Here is a 24916-nt window from a genome sequence, read left to right as displayed (position 1 = left end):
CACCAATAGTGTCAGTGAGATGTGGAGACAAGAATATATATAATATATAGAATACATTTTCTCAGTTTAAATATTAAAACAAAGGGAATTGACCTTAAAAGAGTTTATTTTATTTACTTAGGTGGTGGGGGGGGGGGGGGTGGTTTAAGGTGCGGTGTGGACCATCGTGGTCGTCCTATATAAAGGATAAGGAGTACTTGGACATTGACAGAGGCGTCGAGAAACGGACCATTTGGTGGTCGCGTTAGGTAACGTGGCAACTCTGCCGTTTCTCGTTTTCTTGTATGTATTATACATACATACCTACGTTGGTTGAGCATTCCAGTATAGAGAATGAAGCAGAAAAAAAATGAATCGAAAGATTTACTTTACCGTTTCACTTCAATTCATGTGAAATTTACGCGTGGCTGAACAAAAGGGTAAGTAGTGAAACATTTTGCAATTATTTTATTTCAATAACGAGACTTTTTGAAATCTATAGTTAAATTCCAAACACTTGCGTCTAACAACCGATAAAATGTGTGATGAACGTAAGTCACTCGCTCTTAAATTATATGAGATAAATGCTTTCAAATTTGGTGATTTCAAGATGACGACGGGCATTAATTCACCTGTATATTTTAACTTGCGTGATAGTCAGTTACCCACATGTGTTGAAAAATGTTGCCGATTTGGTTGCATCGCATATAAAGGAGCATCACCTGTATATTTTGACTTGCGCGTGATAGTCAGTTACCCACATGTGATGAAAAAATGTTGCCGATTTGGTTGCATCGCATATTAAGGAGCATCAACTGACGGCAAATCATATATGCGGTGTGCCATATACCGCTCTACCATTGGCCACTTTAGTGTCTGTGCACCAAGGTACACCTATGTTATTACGGCGCACAAAGGCTAAAGATTCTGGTACTATCACTGATGCTACTGGCAAGTAAAAAATATATGTTTACTAGTTTTAAAATGAACATTTAATTTACAAGTCTAAAGCGTGTTACAATTTGTTGGCGTCCAGTATTTAACTGAACTTATAAGTTACAAAGAAAAGTTAACAACGAATAAATTGAACGAGTGAAATAGAACAACATAAAGAAATATGATAAATATTCAGCAATACGAAATACAAGAAATAAAGAAATAAGGCAAATATTCAGCAATACGCAGGGTTGCGTTTGTTAATACGATAATGGAGCAGTTACATTCCACCCCTCCGTGAATCCATGGGGATTCACAGCGCTAAAGCGGCTAGCTTACAGGTCGGTCTTCGCAGGATACCGTGGCTTGTTTGCACCGTGGCGCTCCTCACCTGACCATCCTTTGCGGTAATGACTTCGGTTATGCGGTCTGTTTGCCACTGACTTCTTGGGAGCTGTGAGTCACACACCAAAACCAACTGGCTTACCTCCAATGGTCGAACTTCTTCACGCCATTTTTGCCGAAGGAGCAATTGGGGCAAATATTCGGATATCCACCGTTTCCAGAAACGGTTCTTTAAGTTTTGTGCTATACGCCACTGTTTACGTAAACAGACATTCTCCTCACTGGGAGCTGGGGTCTGTGTCGAATTCAGGCCACCTAATAAAAAATGATTTGGTGTCAATGGTTCAGGGTTGTCGGGCGTCACTGGGATGTCTGTCAACGGACGACTGTTTATTATATTTTCAGCTTCGATAAGCACGCTTCGCAATGTCTCGACTCGTGGTGCTTCGTCTTTGAGAACTCTTTGTAATATGCGCTTAACACATTGCACCAGACGCTCCCAGCATCCACCAGCGGCAGGATGACCTGGGCAGTTGAAAACCCATTCAATTCTATTTTTAGCGGCCTCCTGTTGTATTGCGTCGAAATCAAAGATTTGCTGATCCTTTTCCAGTACCTTTTGGGCCCCAATAAAGTTGGTGCCGTTGTCGCTTCCCAAACGAATGGGCACGCCCCTACGGTTAACAAAGTTTCTCATACATATAATGAAGGCATCGGTTGATAAGTCCTTAGCGATTTCTATATGGACAGCTCGTGTTGTCAGGCAAGTAAATAGCGCTACCCAGCGTTTTTCTCGACGTCGGCCGATGGCGACAAGGAATGGCCCACAATAATCTACGCCCGCATATGTAAATGGGCGTACATAGGGCGTAAGGCGGTCCGGTGGCAATTGACCCATCCGCGGCACAATAGGTTTAGCGCTACTTTTAATACACACAGGACAGTTTCTTTTAACAGTTTTCAATAGATGACGGGACCGGGGTATCCAGAAGTGCTGTCTCATTTCGTTGATTATAAGTTGATCGTTATGATGATGCCGTTTTGTATGGTAGTAGTCCATTACTAAATTCGAGAGGGCGTGACCATTCGGCAGTATAATGGGGTGACGAGCTGAGTATGGGAGACAGTAAGCTGCATCGATTCTGCCGTTCACCCGTAGGATACCCTTTTCATCGAGCTTCGGGGTAAGCTGGTATAGTGCGCTAGACTTCGGCACAGATTGGTTATTTTGTAGAGCGTAGATCTCTTTATAAAAAACTTCATGTTGGACCTGTTGGCACAGGTAGATTTCGGCCTCAGTCAGTTCCTCTGCTGTAAGTTCTCCGCGTCTGCTCTGTTTAGCCTTTACATTATCAACAAAACGTTTAACCCAGGCAATAACTCGCAACAGTCTCAAATATGACGAAAACTTGCTAATTTCCACAATGTGCTTTACCTTGTTGGCTGTGACCAGCAAAAATTTGTGCGTTTCTTCTTTGACGCAGTGCTCGGAATGCATGTGCATCGCTGACATGCAGGAAATCGGGACCTTTTACCCACGGTGAATTTGATTGGACTATGGGTGGCGACTTTATTTTTGCTGCGGCATCGGCTACGTTTATTGCCGATGGTATCCACCGCCACTGTGAGGGTGCGGTGTTGTTTAGTATCTCTGCAATACGATTGGCGACAAACTGTTTGAAATTTCGCGTGGTAGAACGAATCCATAGTAATACGGTTTTAGAGTCACTCCAAAACGTTATACTGTCCATTTTTCGCTCAAGACATTCTTCTATGGAACTCTTTAAACGGCTACCCATCACAGCGGCTTGCAGTTCTAATCGTGGAACGGATATTTCTCGTTTAGGGGCGCACCGCGATTTTCCAGACAAAAATGCGACGTCGATACTGTCATCTTGCTTGATTCTTAAATATGCCACTGCAGCATAAGCTGTGTCGCTTGCATCTACGAAGATGTGTAAATGTATTTCGCCTGCCGTTGAGTAACGGGGTGAGAGGCATCTAGGCACCGCGAACTGTTCCACGTTCTGAAAGGATGACCATCATATTGCCCACTGCTTGTTAAGCTCCGCTGTTAAAGGATCGTCCCATTCAATGCTTTGTTTCCAAGTAGCTTGGATAATTATCTTGACGGTAATGGTAACGTTCGCCAGAATGCCAAACGGATCATAGATAGACATAGCGATGGCAAGTAGTTCTCGTTTGGTTGGATCACGTACACAATCGATAACGTCTCGACATATTTTGTAGAACCTAAAATGAAATTCCAAAACATCGTTATTGCTGTTCCAATACATACCAAGAATTTTGTCGGTCTGTGATTGGTCCATATTGACGACATTTGATTTGGCTATGGTGTGTCCATTTAACTGTTGTTGCAGTTGCTTGGCATTGGATACAAAATTTCTCAAGTTAAATCCTGCTCTGGCATTGATGACTATAGTTTCATTAACAACTTCGGCCGCTTCTTGCTCATCGTCGAAACTGATGACCAGGTCGTCTACGTAAGTGTTGTGTATCACTGCTTTGGCACCACGCGGCATGGATTGTACAAACTGATCAGCGTTTTTATTTTTCACGTACTCAGCACAACATGGTGAGCAAGTTGCACCAAATATCATGGACGACATTACGTATACTCGTATAAGCTCGGATTGGTTGCCATCCCTCCATAAAAATCGTTGCGCATTTATGTCTTCCGGTCTAACCTTTATTTGAGAGAACATGGCCTCGATATCCCCAGCGACTGCAATTTTACGTTGGCGAAATTTGTACATAATTGCCATGATTGATTGAGCATGTTCTGGTCCCTTCAATAGTGTAGAGTTGAGTGATGTATTTTCCACAACAGCAGCTGCACCAAATACGATGCGCATCTTATTCGGCTTGTTGGGGTTTATTACACCGAAATGAGGTAAATACCAAGTCGTAGATGTATGGTGTTGTGCTTCACGCATTGTCAACAGGTGTGCATATCCCTTATCGATATACTTTGTTATTTCTGCTTTGTAGGTGGCGGCATAGCTGGCATCCTTCATCATTTTGTTTTCGACACTAATTAATCTTCGCTTGGCCATATCATAGCTGAGGGGCAGTTGGATATGGTCCTCGCGCCAAAGCAATCCTATCTCATAACTATTCCCAAGATATCTGGTGGTTTCTTCCAGAATGCGCCTGGAACGGCTGATTTCGTTTGACTCCAAAGTCGCGTTTAAATGCTTGACACCAAAGTTTTCGACACTGAAATAGTCCGCGACAAGCTGATGTAATTGATTTTCTCTAACAGACTGGCGCACATGGAGCACCTTGGCTGTACTCACTGATCCTACTGGTCCGTACGCCAACCAACCCAATTTGGTGGCGACTGCGATAGGCTGGTCCGGTCCGGCGTCAATCGTATCATTAGGTGTACATAGAAAGCTGTTATCAAGACCTATCAACAATGATGGCTGCGCGTTTTCATAATCTGCTACACATGAATGTACCAAATGTTCATGCGCATCTTTGCGAAACGACTGCGTCGGCAGATCGAGGTGTTTTACTGTTCGTACATTCTTAATTTGATACGATGCTGAATCTAAACCACGAATTTCTAGATTGACCATGCGTGACTTCTCGGTAGTTTGTTTTTCGTTGTAGTACTGTAATGTGAGTGGGGCGATGCATCCTCGAACACCTAAGACGTTGGCAATATTTTCTTCCAAAAGTGTGACTGATGACCCTTCATCCATCACTGCGTAGATTTTAACACTTGCCTTCGGTCCATTAACAATGACTGGAAGGACTTTGAATAGGCATGCAGTGTTCTTATTTATTGACGTATTTAAAATATGTGCGTTTTCTTGTGGTGTGGAAACATTCGATTTAGCTGCAGCCGGTACTGACTCTGCATTATGGAGCAGCTCGTTGTGCATACGTCGACAAGAATCAATGCCACATACCCTTTTAAATTGGCAGTTACTTAAATTATGGCCAGCTTTGAGGCAAGAAAAACAAAGGGAGCGTTGTTTAACGAACTCCCATCTTTTAAATACCGACAATGTTTTAAATTGACCACAATTTTCTAGCTGATGCTCTTGATTGCATTTAACACAGGCTTTGGACTCACCTGATTCGGAAGTGTACAACATTCGACGTGATGTGCTAGGGCCAGAATTTTACTGACGGGACGAAGACTGGTGTAACGTCTGTTGTTTTGTTGGCGATCCATGCTAGCGCCACGACGTTGTGGTAACCGGAGGCTGAAGGGCTGTATAAACTGACGGCATCAGACTAACCACTTTCGCCAATTCACTTAACCAATCAGAAAAAACTTGAAGATTAGGATGTGATATATTCAGGATGTGACGACTCCACTCGAACTGCTTCGAGGGTGGCATCTTAAGGACGAGTAACTCCAATAGCATAGGGCTCATTAAATGATGATGGCCATTGGAAGACTTTAAAAACGCCACTATTTATTTGAAAAGTCAACTATTTGTTCAATATTTCTTTCATTTATAACTGGGCACTGTTGTATCTTTTGCATCTGTACACGTAACAGTAACTCAGGACGTCCGAAATTAAATTCCAGCTCATCTAAAACATGTGACACCTCGTCTGGAAAAATTAGCAGTAACGAAACCTTTTGCTTGGCATTTCCACTCAGCGCTTTCTGCAATCGTATCAAATTTTGCTTGTTATTGTAGCCGAACTCTCTGGTGGTGTCAATGTAACTCACTTTAAATAATGGCCAGTCTTCCGGATCACCACTGAAAGTAGGCAGGGGATAGAGTTTAGCAGCTGCATTTTCCACGTATGTCATCGTTCCTCGATATTGCTCAGCTCCTGGCTGATACATCTGTGGTTGTGCGGCCTGCAAGGTAGGCAGCGATGGTAAATATTGGCTCGGTGGCGGTGTGTTCCCAAGGTTCACAGGAACATTCGGCATGGATCCTAGATATGGCAATGGTTGGTTATAGGCAACTTGTTTTACTGGTGAAACACCGGCGACGGTTGTGGCGACAGGAGAGGGAGAAATAATTAGCGAATTTGCTGTGCCTACAGTTGTTTGGTATGGCATATATTCTGATGATTGTTTGGTAGTCGTTGTGGAGTACTTGCAATGCGGAATGGCAGATACGATGGTTGAATCAACAGCGGTGGTAGAGTTCAGCCCTAAATTGTTTAAAACATTTGCGGATGATGTAAATGTTATGGCCGATGAACCAGCTGGAAGATTAGCTGCGGCGGCATTATCTCTTTCCATTTGCAATCGCTCGTTGTCACGACGTAGTTCGCTAACTGACTCCTGCAGGGAATTTATGCTGGCTAACAACGCTGCCAATTCTTGTTGTGAAATTTGTGCTGATGCGTTTTCTCCGGTGGTATTATTCATTTCAACCATTGTTCTGTTTAAATTCTCGTCTTCCTCCGAATTTTCTGCCGAATTTCCATCGGTATTTTTATTTTCTTTTGATTTGTTTGTTGTCATCATTTACACGAAATTTTATGACGCAAAATGAACTTCTTTGTTGCAATTGTTTGTTCAAATGAAAATAAAGTGGCGAGTATTCGATGGGGCAAATGTTGACGGTTAATTTGATTTTCAGCAACAAATGTTGACGAGTTATGTATCTATTGCAACCAACTACAACAGACTTATTTTCTGTTATGCTACAATATGAAATGGCGACGGTTGCGATGTTGACTGCGACGCTTATAAATTAAACAACCTGACGTGCTTCAACACGACTATGGCAAAGTGGCGACGGTTGCGACGCTGACTGCGACGTTTTGAATTAAGGCAGCTGCGAAGTGACGACAAATATTTAGAACGCTGACTGCGTGTGCGAATTTGGGCAATATTTCAATTTATTGTCACAATGGACAAGTTAATTTGGGACGCTGACTGCGATGTTTTTAATTACGACAGCTTGGCGTGCTGCGAATTGACGATAAATAGTTAGAACGCTGACTGCGCGTATGAATTTCGGCTATATTTCGCTTTATTGTCTCAATGGACAAGTTAATTTGGACGCAAAGTGTAAACTTATATCACTGATGCTACTGGCAAGTAAAAAATATATGTTTACTAGTTTTAAAATGAACATTTAATTCACAAGTCTAAAGCGTGTTACACTTTGTTGGCGTCCAGTATTTAACTGAACTTATAAGTTACAAAGAAAAGTTAACAACGAATAAATTGAACGAGTGAAATAGAACAACATAAAGAAATATGATAAATATTCAGCAATACGAAATACAAGAAATAAAGAAATAAGGCAAATATTCAGCAATACGCAGGGTTGCGTTTGTTAATACGATAATGGAGCAGTTACAGGTACCAAAAAACTGATTGAAGACTTATATAGTGCAGGCAGGTGTCTCATAATTGAGGATGTTGTGACATCTGGTTCAAGTGTGTTGGAGACAGTGCGCGATTTGGAGAAAGAAGGTATTATCGTCAAAGATGCGGTTGTAGTGGTAGGTCGGGAGTAGCCAATATAATAAAGCACAATGGTCGCATACATTCATTATTTACACTTTCATGTCTGCTAAAGCCCTTAAACAAGACCGGTAAATAAAATCTGATACTGTATATGCGGTTGCCAAATATATAGCAGCGTCGCAAATAAGCAGTGATGTCTCGTTTCCAAATCTACAACAAAACGTTCCCACTGACTTCTCACGTACGAAACTATCATTTGAAAAACGCGCCGCACTTACAAAAAGTGATGTAGCCAAAAAACTATTCAATTTACTGTTCAGTAAAAGGACAAATCTTTATCTAGGCGCTGATCTAACGAAAGCCGAAGAGATTCTTAATATCGCTGATATTTGTGGATATTTGTGTGCTCAAAACACGTCGACATTATCGACGATTTCAATGATGCGTTCATCAAAAATTTACGTCTTCTTGCAGAAAAACACAATTGCCTACTTATGGAAGATCGCGAATTTGCTGATATTGGCAATACTGTGTCATTGCAATACGGTAAAGGCATTTACAAAATTGCCGATTGGGCTGATTTGGTTACCGCACATACACTCACCGGTCGTAGCAGATTACAAGGTCTAAAAGCTGGCTTTGAAGATAGTGCTGCAGATGTTCAAAAACGCAGCGTTTTCTTGTTAGCCGAATTATCAAATTCGGGTAGTTTAATCGAAGATAAATATTCGGAAGCAGTTAATAAAATAGCAACAGAAGGTGCAGATATTGATTTTATTGCCGGCGAAGTGTTTCAATTTTCCTGGTTTAGTGCAATTGACGCCTGGTGTAAAGATCGATGATAGTGTTGATCAGCTGGGTCAACAATATCAAACGCCCGGAAATGTGGTTAAGGAACTATATATATATATACAAGCTAAAACTGTTGAAAAGGCAGCAGCGTTATATCGTGATCGCTTATGGGCGGCCTATACTGATCGTATAGCGTTAGAGAAATAGCAAAGTTTAATTTGGAATTGAAAATGCATATACTGTGTGCGCACGAGTTGATACTTATAAAGGTAGACCTTAGCCTTCCATAAGAAAATTTGACAGATGCAAATCTGAAGAAAAGTTTTTCAAATAGATCAGATAAATATGATTTTTAGCCACAAAAAATATAACTCACTTTCATTTTGTGCGGCATTCCAAACATGGAACGCTCTTAAATTTGTTCTTTTCCTTTTTTTTATGATAAAAGATATGGACTGACTCAATATGATATGTAGATGTTTGGAAGCTTTCACTTATATTATCTAATGTAAACATAATATAGATACTATTACTCAACATTCCATATTAAGTTCCAAACATGCATTCAATAAAAAAAATTTTAAAAATTAGCTGCAGCAGCAAACATTAAAAGCTCGTGTTGGACAATATTAATACTGTGGTAGTGCAAATGAACACATCACTCCCGGCCGATGCTCCAAAGCTGTATCTGCGGTTAAATTCAGCCCAAACGGTGAGTGGTTGGCAAGCTCTTCAGCTGGTGAGTTAATCAAAATTTGGGGCGCATGTGATGGCAAATTTGAGAACACTATATCCGGTCATAAGCTTGGTATAAGCGATGTTGCCTGGTCATCTGATTAACGTCTTTTGGTAGGCGCCAGTGACCATAAAACGGTTAAAAAAGAGGGGAGCTGAGTTCGGGCAGATGTTCTCTAAAAGGACATAGCAATTATGTCTTCTGTGGCCACATTCACCCTCAATCAAATTTGGTTGTGTCTGGCAGTATTTGGGATGTGCGCACTGGCAAGTGTTTAACACCTCTGCCAGCACATTCTGACCCTGTGCCAGCCGTTTATTTCAATCGTGATGGTTCATTGATTGTGAGTTCCAGTTATGACGGACGCTGTCGCATTTGGGATACAGCCAGCGGACAATACTTGAAAACTCTGACTGATGACCATTAGCCTACAGGTCTCTGTTATTCGATATTAAGTGGTTTTACTTTTACAATTTTATCTTTCTTTGATTTTCGATTTCAGGAAGATCGTAGTCGACTTTTTACCTGGTGGATTAACTCATTACACCTCACTTAAAAAAAAACGCAAGGACTCAATCACAGTTGGCACTGATGATGACTGCCCGGAATTGGAATGAGCTATTGGTGAGTGATATGTATAATTAGTTTGTGCTTATTCCTAGCCATAGAAATAAATCGCTTTATGAAAACTGTATCCTTGGCCATTTATAGGGAATTGCAGGGTTTTCAGAAAAGGGCTTTTTGAACCATTAAAAATTTTTTTTTGAACATGGGGTTGGGGTGGTGATTTTGTACAATTGTGGTAAATTCCTTTTAAAATTGATTGATACGGCGGCTCGCGAATAATGACACAAAAATTGAAAAAAATAACTACACAAATTTTGCAAACGATTCCGACTATATAGTTTGGTTTTATTTGCTTGTTCCTTTTTCAAGATGTTTCCGGTAAAGGTAATCCCCTTTTTTTCTCAGGGAATTGTAGCAGACACGTGTCTTTGGGAGTATGTTAGTAGCCATAAGAAATTTGTAAATGCCAATACTTCGTTTTCTGCTAAATATTTCGTAAATTGATAAAAGTCACGTCGGGTAGGTCATTCTTTCAGAAATTGTTTGAAGAATGCCAGACGTTAGAATTTTATTCAAAATGCACTATCTCAAATTTGTTGCCAAACCTCCTAATATGAGCATAAGTGCAATGCATTTGGTCGTAAGAAAAGGTTAATGAAAAGCATTCCGAGATGAAGCGCTCTTAAATCTAACTCTAATCTGGGGCGGTTTTGTAACAAATCTTGACTCGGGAAATTTTGACAAATTCCTATTGGCCGAGTGCATTCAAATTCTGTGGCAGACAACGGATCTGCGTAAGGGTTCTGAGGTCATCGCTCGGGGTGAGCGAGTGACTTGGGGTTTGATTTTGAATATTACGCATAAGGATTTTGTGGCAGATGGGGGATCTGCGTGAGGGCTTTTCTGGTATCCTCGTTATGGGAGAACGAGTGAGTGGGATGGTTTCTGGTGTCCTCGTTATGGGGGAACGAGTGAGTGGGATGGTTTCTGGTGTCCTCGTTATGGGAGAACGAGTGAGTGGGATGGTTTCTGGTGTCCTCGTTATGGGAGAGCGAGTGAATTTGGGTTTGCTTTGGAAGCTTAAGGGTAGAATGGGCTGAGTCCCTCTAGGTTCTGTGGCAGATAGAGGATCTGCGTTAGGTTAGGGTAGATTTTTTTGAAAGGAGGGATGGGGAGGAAAGGAGGGATTGTTAAGAGGAGCCCGTGGTCCTCTCTCAATCGATCTCCGTAGGGAGAAGGATCAGTTTGACCAAAGGTCGTCTGACTTGACCCTTCTCGGTTATGAGGTCGACTACACGTACTCGGTTATCTTCGCCGGGGTGTACGTTGACGACTCTACCTAACCTCCATTCGTTGGGAGATAAGTTGTCCTCTTTGAGGACGGCGAGATCTCCCACTTGTATGTTTTCTTTGGGATGCTTCCACTTCACTCGTTTTTGAAGTTCGGATAGATATTCCACCTTCCATCGCTTGCAGAAAGTATGATGGAGGGCTTTGAGTTTCTGCCACCGATTTATCATTGAGGCAGAGCTCTCACTAGCATCTGGTTCTGGCGGAGCCAGTAGGTGGCTGCCCGTTAGGAAATGTCCTGGGGTTAGTGGTTCCAGATCCGTTGGGTCATTCGACCCTGGACTGAGTGGGCGCGAGTTGAGGCACGCCTCAATCCTGCACAAAAGGGTTTGGAACTCCCCCATGGTGTACTTATTGGGAGACGCCATCTTTTTGAAGTGGCTTTTGAAGCTCTTCACTCCCGCCTCCCACAAGCCGCCCATATGTGGAGCAGCGGCGGGAATAAAATGCCAGCTTAATCCTTGATGATTGTACTTTGAGACTGTTTTGTCTCGGCTTTCTGCCAGGAAGGCTTTAAACTCGGATCGTAAAGATCTTGACGCTCCGACAAAGTTTGTACCATTGTCGGAGTAGATGTTTTTCGGACATCCTCTTCTCGCGATAAAACGCGCAAAGGCTGCGAGAAAGCATGGAGTACTAAGGTCACTAGTGGCTTCTAAGTGGATGGCCTTAGTGGAGAAACAGACAAAAAGGCATACGTAGCCTTTTGACAGTCGACATCCCCTACCGCGGTAGCTTTTGATGTCGAAAGGCCCCGCAAAGTCTACCCCGGTATTGGTGAACGCGCGGGTAAAAGTAGTCCGTTCGCAGGGAAGGGTACCCATAAGTTGGGACTGCGCCTGTTTTCGGTGAATAGTGCAGGTTTTACAATTATGAATGGTTGCCCTAATGATGGTGTTGATGTAAGGTATCCAGTATTGGGTGCGTATCAGACGTAACATGAGTTGGTTTTCTCCATGCAGACTTTGTTGATGAAACATTAGGACTGTCAGACGGGATAAACGGCAGTTGTATGGGAGGAGGATTGGGTGGCGTTCAGTAAAAGCTAAGTCCTTTGACGCCCCGAGTCGCCCTCCTACCCGAATTATGCCATGTTGGTCTAGGTAGGGATTAAGTGAGAGTATTACACTTTTCCCTGCAATTGGTGGACTGTAGATCCATAGGTCGCTGGATCATATCCGGCTCGAAGGACCAAATGTTCGGCCGGGGTGCGTGTGCTCCTGGAGGTAGATGGGCGCACCGGGGTCGATCTCAGTGGGAATAGGTGTATGGAATAGAAAATAAGCAAATATACGAGATTTCTCGTTATAATATATGTGGTTTATTGTATAACTATATGAATTAGTTGGTTACAATATTACCTGAATTTATTGTGATCGGAAAGGCAGAGATCGTTGGCGGCAGATGCGTGCTGTACGGCTGTTGAAATCCAAGAGGCCGGTTGTATAGCAAGCTACAACCGTTGACCCGCAAGATCCTCCGTTTTGGAGGGAAAAGGCACCCACACATCAACCCCGACATGCATATGCATGAGTGCTGACAAAAAACACACATACACGTACATGTACATGAATGCACATGCATGTGGCGGTGATGGTGTGGGTGGTTACAAATTAATTCGAGTATCGAGTATCGCTTCGCAGGGTTGCATTGGGGGGATCGCAGACAGATGCGGAAAAAGTTAGGCATCCTGCCTAAACAATAGCACTTGTGATGTTTCGGTATCTATACCTGGCTTCTCTAAATCCTGAAATGTTGCATCAATATTTTCCTTCCATAATTCCTCCAATTTGTTTATTTGTGCTGCTGATATTGGTCGTGCACGCAACTGCTCTTCCTCGGTAGGCACCTTAACCAACAACGACAAAAACGAACGATCAGTTATAAGTGGCTTCCACACGAGTAACATTTTAGTACTGTTTCTCCAAGTGGACTTTCAGAATGTAGGGTGACTTCCCTATGTTTATCCCTCACCGAAAGATTAACAATTTGGGATCCAAATGTGCTTCCACGCCCATTGCAAAACCATTTTTTGCAATTATTGCACATCACTTAGTCGTCGAAATTGTTGTAGCACAAGTTTGCTTTGTTCCGTTCCCCATTTCCACAATTTCTCTGCACATAAAGCAGCCCTTATTTGCCACTATCTGTTGACGAGAAATTTTTTTCGTTGTGCAGTTCTTAAGACAACTATCCCAATCTTTCGATAATAGCTGGCAAACTTTTGTAAAAGTATATTTTTTCCAATTTTCGAGAAAATTATTCCTTTTTGTATCCAATAAACTTTTTACTCAGTCGGAAAGTAAAGCACACAGATGAGTAGTGATGAACGATATTTCACTATCGATGATTGCATCGCCGCTATCACTATTAGTATTAGAATTTCATGCTGAAGGAAAATCGCCAATCGCTATAATCTCTATTGGCGATATTCTGCCAGAGGTGATTGTCATTCAAAAGAATCGAATGAAGCAAAATCACCAATCACTGATATATTTGGATTGCAATAGTTATAGCTATTAGCGATTTGTCAATAGCGGAAATGCAATCACCAATAGCGAAATATCGTTCCATCACTAACATCTTCCAACTTTTGTTGCAAGCAAAGCATAAGAAGAAGAATTTGACAGTTGCTTTGGCACTTTACTAAGGAAATTATTTTTCCCACTTGTTGGTACTTTTCTAAAATTTTTCACATCAAAATTTTTCACATTTAAAATATACAATTCAACAAATGAATAGAACACAATATATGTAAGCAAGTATTTTTCTCGTAAAGTGAGAATGTTTATAACAGTAATTCGCGAAAAATTTTGTCATTTGAATTTTCAAACTGAGATCAAAATATCGACAACAATAAAATCAAATGTTGTATACTTAAAATCAAAATCGGTTCTTGACCTTTTGTATAACTACCTTAAATGCAAGACGAAGTGTTTGGCTGATGACAAAATCAGCTGCGATGTGCGTTTTCTAGATCTACATCTTAAATGGGCTAAGATAAATACTAGCTGTGCAAATCTAATAAATGATAATAAGAATATTTCCTTTAAACACGACAATTGCATAAATCGGCTATCGCCGTTTACTCCTGCCAAGTTAAATTAGACAATTTCAAACTTAAATAATATAAATGAATTTGTTCAAACAATTTAAAATATATATTTGCCGTGTGTCGAGTCTTCATCTACTACCAACAACAACTCAACAAGCTATAGCAATGCAAATAACAATAGCTCTAAAAGCAACAACTTTGTTCAACCTAACGACATAATAACCCGATCCAAAGCTAAGTTCAATGCACCTTCCCTTCCTGCAGTCTCAGATCGCATTCACCATTAATTTCCAACAAAAACACGATAGTTCTTCCTCTAATGGAAATCGGCCGTTGCCTAAAAATTCAACATCGAATTCAAAAACATTAGAAGAGAGCCCTGCTCATAGAAATCTTCTCCCACTGTTGATGCTGATGCTGAAATTGTTTACATAAATGAAAATCAAAACATATATGACGAACCATAGTTCTCAGCGAGCTGCTAATGCTATAGAAAACAACATCGGAAATATGTCTTCTCTCACATATAGCACTGTCGCCGCCGCCGCTGCCGACGATTTCTTGCCTGCTCAATCTATTCAGCATAGCAGAACCACTAATGCTTTAACGAAGTCTGCTATTGTTTTTGGTTCGAGCACTAATACTGATCTCAGCGTTGCTGCTCGCAACTCATGGTTTCACCTTTCTTCTTTCATGCCTTCGGTTATTGAGGATGGCATATTAAAGCAGGCATCGGCAAAATCAAAATGCAGATGTGTTAGTGAGAGCGCGATAATCGCGCACATCACCTGATGCATCGGTTTACGTAGTTCATTCGCTTATTAGCAAGCAACAAGACAAGATAGTTTGTTATTATATTTTTATTGCGCACAATGGCAAGAAAAAGGTTTATATAATTAAGTACATTGTATTTGCGCAAAGGGGTTGGTCAACATTAAATATTATTCGCTTGTGCGCATTGAAAACCTTTGCCTTGCTTGTTGCTTGCTAATAACATTCGTCAACATAGCGAGTGACGAACACAATCGATGTTACTGCGCCAAATGCTCAGCGACAACTAAACTAAAGAGAATAAGAATACGTGTGAATTGAGTCTGCACAATTGTGCCATTATTTGCCGATGTCTGTATTAAAGTATGTATCTAAATACGCTGGCATCAATCTTGAGGAACTATTTTTCAACAAACTATTAAAGAAAAATGGCCCAAGTGGAATGAACAATCGTAAGCGCATAAATTTTAAACTTGGTGTCCCATCAAAATATCATGATAAGTTCTCGATGCTTCGGTGTGGCCGAGGGATGTAAAAATCAAACCTTTTCAATTTTTTCACAGGCGGAGGACCATACCGCCAAAAACGTAAATTTCAGTACCATTCCAACTGATCTAAACTATTTGCAGCGATCTCATGATAAGCCCTGTAGTCTAAAAATATGCTTTCAAAATATGTCTGGTTTAAGGGCAAAATCTGACATTGTTAGTTCATTCAGTGCACAAGTGGACTATGACATATTTGTCATCGTGGAGACTTGGTTGCATTCAGGCTTTCATGACAGCGAGTTTTTTGACCCTAATCTTTTCGATGTTTTCCGTAAGGAGAGGGATCCTTCTAAAACAGGCGCTTGTAGAGGAGGAGGAATTGTTATCGCTGTACGCCGTAAATTTCGCGCCTACGTCGCCACCGTTATGAACGATAATTCTTTACTTGGATCAATTTTGTGTATGTAAAGGTACGTCCTTAAAAAGTGGCTCATTGTATCTTGTTGCATCCTACATTCCACCTAATCGTGAGTTTGAATTGTATAAAATGCATGCGGATAATATTGTATATCTTGGGCTTAATAATATTCCGGATGGTAATCTTTGTATTTGTGGTGATCTTAACTTAAGTAATGTCCGCTTACTCCATGTAATGTCACGACTTCTTACGAGTCCTACTTTATTGATTCTATTTTCAGTCTAGACTTAAGACAAATAAACAAATTTGTCAACTCTTTGAACAAAATCTTATATCTCGTATTTGTAAGCGACAATTTCAATTACAGTATATCTAATTGTATATCAGCTATAACTCCATGTGACAAACATCATATTTCCTTAGTTTTAAGCATTGATTACTATGAATTTTCGTCTATTTGTGAAGCCAATAATGATAAAATCGTATTTAATTTCTCAAAATGGGACTTTTTAAGTTTAAATATTTCGTTGCTTGAGATTAATTGGGATTCCCTCTTATCTGACATGTCGGACAACGTCTAACTCTTTTTTGAAATTCAAGAAAGCTGCACATGAGCTTTGTTTGAAGTATGTACCTTTAAAAAAAAAATTCCATACAGAGTGCCTTGGTACACTAAAGGTTTAAAAAATCTTAGAAATAAATATTATAAAAATCTAAATGCCACAATTTTTTTGTGATGTATCAGCGGTATTCAAAAGAATTCACTAGGGTAGATAAACTTCACTTACACTTTTCTAAGTTCAACTTCGTATCGTTTGTGTGGCCTAGAATTAGAATACAAGTTTTTAATATTCTTGTTTTCGTTATGGATTAGGCTGTATCGTAAATAAGCATTAAATAGGGAATACGTAATTATAAGTTCATCACTTTCAGTTTTGCGTTTAAGACCACCCAGGTTGTTGCATCCGCTAGACTGCAATGACGTGCAATATGATGCTCTGCTCTCTTTAGTGCTTCCAATGTTGAGTCCATCATGTAGGGTACCTAGGTGCTGTGCTACATGTGGCTGCTGTACTGCGCTTGCCTGCTGTAACTGCTGCGGTTGTTGCTGCTGTGACAAAAAAGCTTTGGTTACAATTTCTTTGAGTGCAGTTAGGTATAATATGTCTGGCAGAATCTTCCGAACGCGTAGGACTGAGACCCTCTACCTGAACTTTATAACTCGGTAAGATGATTTTTCATTCAAGAAAGACGTCTTGTTAATCAAAAAGTACAAAAGTATATAAGGACTGCTCCGAAAACAAAGTGCACACTTTATTTTGCATGTAATTCGACGAGCTTGCACTTTTTCCTTAAACTTTCGTCTAATGGAACACGCATGTTTGCGCTAGTTGCCTGAAGGAGAGAAGCGAAAACACTATTTTCTTAGTGTCACAGAGCTTTATTTTTACCGCGTTTGGTTTATTTTGTGAACCTTTCTTTTTATAAATTTTTTTAAAATTTTTTATCGGTATGGAAAACTGAAGCTTACCTGAACGTGTTTCTAAAGTCATTCACAATTCTCAGATGTTTGGTAGATTCTCGTCTATTTAATTAACAGTTCAAGCAACTTTTCTTTACAATTCTGCTGTAGATATGAAGAAACGTGAGGAGAATAAATTGGGTCAAAATAATGCCGACATTATGCGCTGCAATAGAAAGGTGTCAGACGTTACTTGGAACCCTCCTCTCTCCGTTTTATTTCTTGGATATAGTGTCCTTCAACGACAATTACAGAACGTCATTTAGCCTTTAAATGTAGCCTTTTGCCAAACCTTGCTATTCAAATTGGTGGCACTGCAAGATATATATTTTGCATGAATCGGTTTAATACAAACCTGGAACAAGATAACATTTTTTGATCCATTTTAATGTGGGTTTTATTATCCGTTCTAAGTCACTGAACCTTTTTTACTATCAAACGTTCGCAGATTTTCGGTGATCTTTGTTTTTCTAATATCAATTGCTTTTTTTTTGTTTTGATATTTTCTGCTTTTAAGGGATTTCAAACGATGTTATTGATTATCTAATTTTATTATATTTCTAAGCATTTAGGTCCCTATCATCGTTCACGTCCTTTAACCCTAAACACATTTTTTTCCTTTTCTGGCAATACGTTATGTCTTCCGGACTTTGTTAATACATTATTATTTACCACTTATACAAAAATATTGTGCAATTTTAGCGGCTATTAAATACAATTATTTATTGTCACTAATTTTCTTTTAATGCTGTTGTTCGACAATTCGCGATACAGCGAAAACCATGAAAGCTCCATTGGTGAAGAATCTAATAAAAAAAAAAAGAGAGAATACCCACACTCTCTAACAGTATTTTACCCAAAATGATCCGGCATACACACTTCGAGACATAATTAATTAAAGGTGTGCACTTTCTTTTCGGAACATTCCTAAAGAAGGGAACAGTCGAGTTGTCACTTGACCGCGGCTTTGATTCTGAAGTTGTCGACATTGGCAATGCGGCCACCACTTGGCTGGAAACTATTATATTTTTACTGTTTCTATGAAAATGCATTTTGTTCCCCCACACTATCGGTAATTACATTGTGGGTATAAATACCCTAAGTTCACCTGCAAAATTGCACTCTACCTTAATATTGCTCCTCTAAAAGTGCTTCGAAAGAAATTTCAGTGCATGCATTGCTTCCAAATCGGGCTCTTTTGTTGGAGCTTGCTGAGCTGCGAACCAAAAGGATTATAGATTTCATTATAAAGTGCTTCATATAAATTGGGCACTATTTACTTTTTCTATTTGTAGATAAAACTGATAGCAAAAGAGGTTTTGATTCCTAACATCAGTTTTTCTTTTCGAATTTCTAGGTATGCAGTTTTTGTATACTCGAATAAACCTACAACTTGAGGTACGGGGTGCCTGAAGTCATACCACCTCAGATTATTTTGTAGATTTCCGTTTTGTGAGCTAAAATAAGCTCAGCATTAAAACTTTACGAAAACTCGCGGAGCGGTTTTTGAGAAAAAAATGCATTTTAGTGCATCATCGTATAACATTTAAAGCATTTTTTGAAAGTGAAAGTATACTTTTGGCAAGATATACTTCAATTTGTAGGTCTAGCCGAGCCCATAAATCCTACCTTCCAAGAATTTCTAATATACCCTTAAACTCTGAAATTAGGGGCTAAAACCCCCTTTTTATAGGTTAATTCATATATTGGCTTATAACTTTATTTCTGTTTTTTCTTCGACCAAAAACTTTTTTCATCAGAAATGCGATACTTATTCGTTGTATAATTTGTGATTTTGTAAACCTTTCAAAATATATTGAAAATCTTGACTAGTGCATCAATTGTTTATTTTGTATAAAAGTTTTCTTATTCTTATTATTGAGTTCTTGAGCTTAACACCGGCTTATAATAACACATGCCGACAAGAAATTTGACCATAAACCAGACCATACTTTCCAAAAGGTTTTCGATGAGCTGAATTCAAATCTGGACGCAGAATTGCTCTATCAATTATTTATTTTCACTAATTTTCTTTTAGTGCTGTTGTTCGACAATTCGCGATACAGCGAAAACCATGAAAGCTCCATTGGTGAAGAATCTAGAAAAAAAAAAAGAGAGAATACCCACACTCTCTAACAGTATTTTACCCAAAATGACCCGGCATACACACTTCGAGACATAATTAATTAAAGGTGTGCACTTTCTTTTCGGAACATTCCTAAAGAAGGGAACAGTCGAGTTGTCACTTGACCGCGGATTTGATTCTGAAGTTGTCGACATTGGCAATGCGGCCACCACTTGGCTGGAAACTATTATATTTTTACTGTTTCTATGAAAATGCATTTTGTTCCCCCACACTATCGGTAATTACATTGTGGGTATAAATACCCTAAGGTCACCTGCAAAATTGCACTCTACCTTAATATTGCTCCTCTAAAAGTGCTTCGAAAGTAATTTCAGTGCATGCATTGCTTCCAAATCGGGCTCTTTTGTTGGAGCTTGCTGAGCTGCGAACCAAAAGGATTATAGATTTCATTATAAAGTGCTTCATATAAATTGGGCACTATTTACTTTTTCTATTTGTAGATAAAACTGATAGGAAAAGAGGTTTTGATTCCTAACATCAGTTTTTCTTTTCGAATTTCTAGGTATGCAGTTTTTGTATACTCGAATAAACCTACAACTTGAGGTACGGGGTGCCTGAAGTCATACCACCTCAGATTATTTTGTAGATTTCCGTTTTGTGAGCTAAAATAAGCTCAGCAATAAAACTTTACGAAAACTCGCGGAGCGGTTTTTGAGAAAAAAATGCATTTTAGTGCATCATCGTATAACATTTAAAGCATTTTTTGAAAGTGAAAGTATACATTTGGCAAGATATACTTCAATTTGTAGGTCTAGCCGAGCCCATAAATCCTACCTTCCAAGAATTTCTAATATACCCTTAAACTCTGAAATTAGGGGCTAAAACCCCCTTTTTTATAGGTTAATTCATATATTGGCTTATAACTTTATTTCTGTTTTTTCTTCGACCAAAAACTTTTTTCATCAGAAATGCGATACTTATTCGTTGCATAATTTGTGATTTTGTAAACCTTTCAAAATATATTGAAAATCTTGACTAGTGCATCAATTGTTTATTTTGTATAAAATTTTTCTTATTCTTATTATTGAGTTCTTGAGCTTAACACCGGCTTATAATAACACATGCCGACAAGAAATTTGACCATAAACCAGACCATACTTTCCAAAAGGTTTTCGATGAGCTGAATTCAAATCTGGACGCAGAATTGCTCTATCACGTCAGGATTTAGAGATATCCTAACCTAAATGTGCAAAAACACCGTTTTTGCCTATTTTTGAGGTTATATATAAACGACAGATTTTTTTTTAAAGCACACATAGCATCTTAAAGAAGAAGTCTTACGAATGGCGTTGAGTTTGCTCAAATATCTTTTTTTTCGCTAAGATGGAGCAATTTAAAGTTTATAAATTTTCTTATTTTCCTATAGCTGAAAAACCACTGAATTAACGTAGGTATGATGCAGTAGTAAAAACCTGTCTTTTATATATAACCTCACAAATAGGCAAAACCCGTGTTTTTTGCACATTTGGGTTAGGATATCTCAAAATCCTGACGTGATAGAGCAATTTTGCGTCCAGATTTGAATTCAGCGCATCGAAGACCTTTAGGAAAGTATGGTCTGGTTTATGGTCAAAAAAATCAGTCTCATTTTGTCGGCCTGTGTAATTGAATATTCAATTATTATGTTTTTGTAAGAGAAAACTGAAAAGAAAGAAAGAAACATTTAGTGGCATATTGCGATAGTACCATTTCGAAAACCGCCACTTAATCATCATCATCAGGCAATTTCGTAATGTTATCAAAGGTTTCACCGAGATTCGAACCGCGAATCACACGGTGAGACTGCAGTTGCCTTAACCAGTAGGCTATCCTGCTTGTATTTGTTTCCTTGCTTAATTCAGTTTATCTCATTTCTACACTAGTGGTTAAGGCATCTGCAGTTTCACCGTCTGATTCGCGGTTCGAATCTCGGTGAAACCTTTGATAACATTACGAAATTGCCTGATGATGATTACGTGGCGGTTTTCGAAATGGTACCATCGCAATATGTCAGTAAATGTTTATTTCTTTCTTTTAAGTTCTCTCTTAGAAAAACATAACAATTGAATATTCAACTATTATAAGCCGGTGTTAAGCTCATGAATTCTGAAATAATAAGTATAAATTGAACACACCATTAAACAAACAAACATAAAAGAAATCTTAACACTTTTGTTTTCGTGTATATACGAAGGATTACTTGAAGAGAATCCACAATTAATTCTGCTTCCAACAAGATACGAATTTTAAGGATGTATGGCTGTATTGTACGATTTAATATGAAGACACAAAAAAGGAGTTAAAAATTTACCTTGCTTGTTTTTTAACTTTAGGTATTAGCTTTTGAAATCGCTCGTTAGATAACAAATATTTTTCGCTTAAAAGTGGTCAAAGTGGAATATCTCAGCCGAATTTCAATCATTTATTACATCTGCACAGTATTATCCACAAAATTCTTTGCAGCTTCTTTATAAAAACTACTTGCTATATTGTGGGAAACAAAATAGTCGGGGTAACTGTTACTCAAAATGGAAAGTGTTGGAATATTCATAATTTCTGGGAAATTGTGTAAATGAAATAAATGGGTTTTGATTATATTTACTAATTCGTATATCGCCATTGTTTTAAATACTTTGTTTAAGTGAAAAGCTTCCAGGCCTTATGCATATTTTTAATCAACTTTTCTTTAATCTAATTGATGACTACATCCATGTGTGAGTTGTTGGATTTGCTAACAAAATTAAACATATCGCATTTTTTCTACCGGTCATACTGTATTCAGTTTCCTTGCTCATGCGTGGTTTGGCAAAGAGGACTGTGATTGCCAGTTTTGCTGTTTTTAAAGTTAATCGAAAATGTTTCTGATAAAGGTCAAACAATAACAAACAACAAGTCAACTAACTTAAAACATCTTTCGGCAACACTCTCAAATTCCGACAAGAAATAAGTTTTTAAACATTTGCTAATACAACCTGGGAAACAGCTCCTTATGTACTTACATATGGTTACTGTAATTCATGGCGACTTAAACAAAAAAAAAGAGAGGCGAAAATATTGAATTTTTCACATCTACTGCTTGCAGATACGAATGTCTTAAAGTTGATAAGCTCCGTTACTATTCGATGTTTCACATTTTAAGTGAGGGTGAATTTTATTAGCTACATATATCATAAAATTCTGTTAAAAGCGCAGCCATATTAGAGCAAATCGAAGTATGGAGGTAATTTCCAAAATTACATGCCTGAAGAATATCAAAATGCATGATGTTTTAGTTAATATTTCACAAAAAATATTAATGTACGAGTGCATACATATACACAACCTGTTTACCTTAATACACAGATACCCTTAACAAGAAATTAAAAATTTTACGAATGAGGCGAAAATATTCCATTTTCGCATTCACTGCACACAGTTATGGCATGCTAAAACCTACCCAACAAACATTCGTAGCCATAAAGTAATCAATAAGAATTCCTAAATTGTATCGTTTACGCAATTTATGGGTTCATTTAGAGGACCAGCATGAACGTAATTCCCTCCTTGCGATGCTCGTTCTATATGGGCCTAATTTCATATGTGATACGACCCCGAACCTGAACTTTAAAGTTTTCGGGGCGGCTTATGGATCTTATAAATCTCATATATCTAAATTTTTTTACTCCACTAGTAGTATATTATAATGGTAGGTTGTAATGGCCTACACTAATTGAGGAAATATAGACTTCCATTTATAAAAAATAGCAGGGTGAAAAAAGACATTCATTTAGTAATGTTCGTCCGTCCGCATGTTTACTTGATAAGTTGAGTAAATTTTGAGATATCCTCAAGATAACCATGCCGACTTTTTAGACATGTATGTATATAAAACTTTAGAAAACACCGAAAACGATATTATTCAGTAAATAACACTGCTCCAATAACCAAACTTCATGCGTAGGGTGAAATACTAACCCTTAATTTAAAATTTTCAAAATATTTAAAAAGGGGCGTGACACAGCCCACGTCTTACAAAATCTTTCAAATATTATTGGTCATAAATAAAAGTTGTCATCAAAAAACTTGTTGCGGTGATTCACATTGTTGTAGGGGGTAAGTCTGGAAATAATAAATGAAACCGGTAAACCGCCCCTTTTTTACCAAGCATTTTTCAAGTTTCGCGAACCCCAAATCGAAGACCATTTGATCTATATTGGCAAAATTGACATTTTTGTCCTATAACCCCAAATATTTCTACCAAAAATGAGCGTAATTGAATAAGGACCACCCCCACTTTCATATAAAATATTTTTTAATGACCGTAGACGACAGCTAAATATTTGCGAAACATAATTAATATCGCTACTATTTTACTTCTGCATTGCATTGATAGCAAGATAATGGGTATATCAAAAATTGTGGAAATGGCCCAGCATTTTCTCCCGCTTCGGGAGCCATATCTCGAAGACCAGATGATGTATCTTGACAAAATTCGGTACACATATTAAGGCAATAAATAGGCAATATCTTTATAACAACGCGGTTTAAGTTTTAAAATTAATTTATAAGAGAAGATATGGCTTCCGAAGCGTGACAAAATGCTGGGCAATTTCCAAAAATTTTTATATACTCATTATCTTACTATCAATGCAATGCAGAAGTTAAATAGTAATGATATTAGGTTATGTTTCGCAAATATTTAGCTGTCGTCTACGGTGATTTTAAAAATCTTTTATATGAAAGCAGGGGGCCACCCCAATTACGCAAATAATTGCAGTTATAGGACAAAAATGTAAATTTTGTCAAGATAGATCAACTGGTATTCGATTTAGGGATCCCGAAGTTTGAGAAAATGGTTGGTCAAAAAAGTGGCGGTTCACCGCCCCCTTTTGTAGTAACAATTATTCCATGTTATGAGAGCCATATGTATGTAGAGTTCGGGGCCAAGTACTTACACTTTGTTGTAATTAAGATCACTGTTCCATTAAAATAAGTTCAACTGGTATTTAGTACAATTGTTTATAACACATTTTATTGATTTTAATTAAGTGTAAATGAACGTCCGTGGAGGCCTGCGGTAGCGCGTGAACTGTCACTCTCTTCAGTCACTTGTATCTCTTGTCAGTCTTTGTTTGTCATTTTCGTTGGTCCTCAAATGTACAGAGGTGTATTTGTATGTACTGTAGTGCGATCATATTATAGTCCGTTCTTACTATCTTATAAGTCCCGTCTAGTTGTCCATTTCTATATTCCCACATTCGGCCATCCTGATGTAACGTTTAGCCTCAAACGGGGGCTGTCACCTTTTCATATATTCGGCGACGTTGGTGGTTCGTTTTGGGCCTTCACCTTCCCCGACCTTTTCCACTTCATATCGTCCATGGTTCATTATCTTTACTACCGAGTAAGGCACGAAGAATTTA

At 38.8% G+C, this 24916-nt stretch overlaps 1 protein-coding gene and 1 pseudogene across 1 annotated transcript in view; both read left to right on the top strand.

Moving 5' to 3' along the window:
• Positions 1–24916, top strand: part of Ca-alpha1D (Ca[2+]-channel protein alpha[[1]] subunit D) — a 6221746-nt gene that overhangs the window by 288730 nt on the left and 5908100 nt on the right. Inside the window, exon 2 of the mRNA XM_067758067.1 lies at positions 9721–9842. The gene's annotated coding sequence lies outside the window, so the exon portion shown is untranslated. The remainder of the gene's footprint in view (positions 1–9720; positions 9843–24916) is intronic.
• LOC137235435 (uridine 5'-monophosphate synthase-like) lies at positions 518–8774 on the top strand (annotated as a pseudogene).

This window comes from Eurosta solidaginis, chromosome X (assembly GCF_040869045.1).
Source record: "Eurosta solidaginis isolate ZX-2024a chromosome X, ASM4086904v1, whole genome shotgun sequence".
Lineage (NCBI taxonomy): Eukaryota > Metazoa > Arthropoda > Insecta > Diptera > Tephritidae > Eurosta > Eurosta solidaginis.
This window is presented reverse-complemented; position numbering and strand designations above follow the sequence as displayed.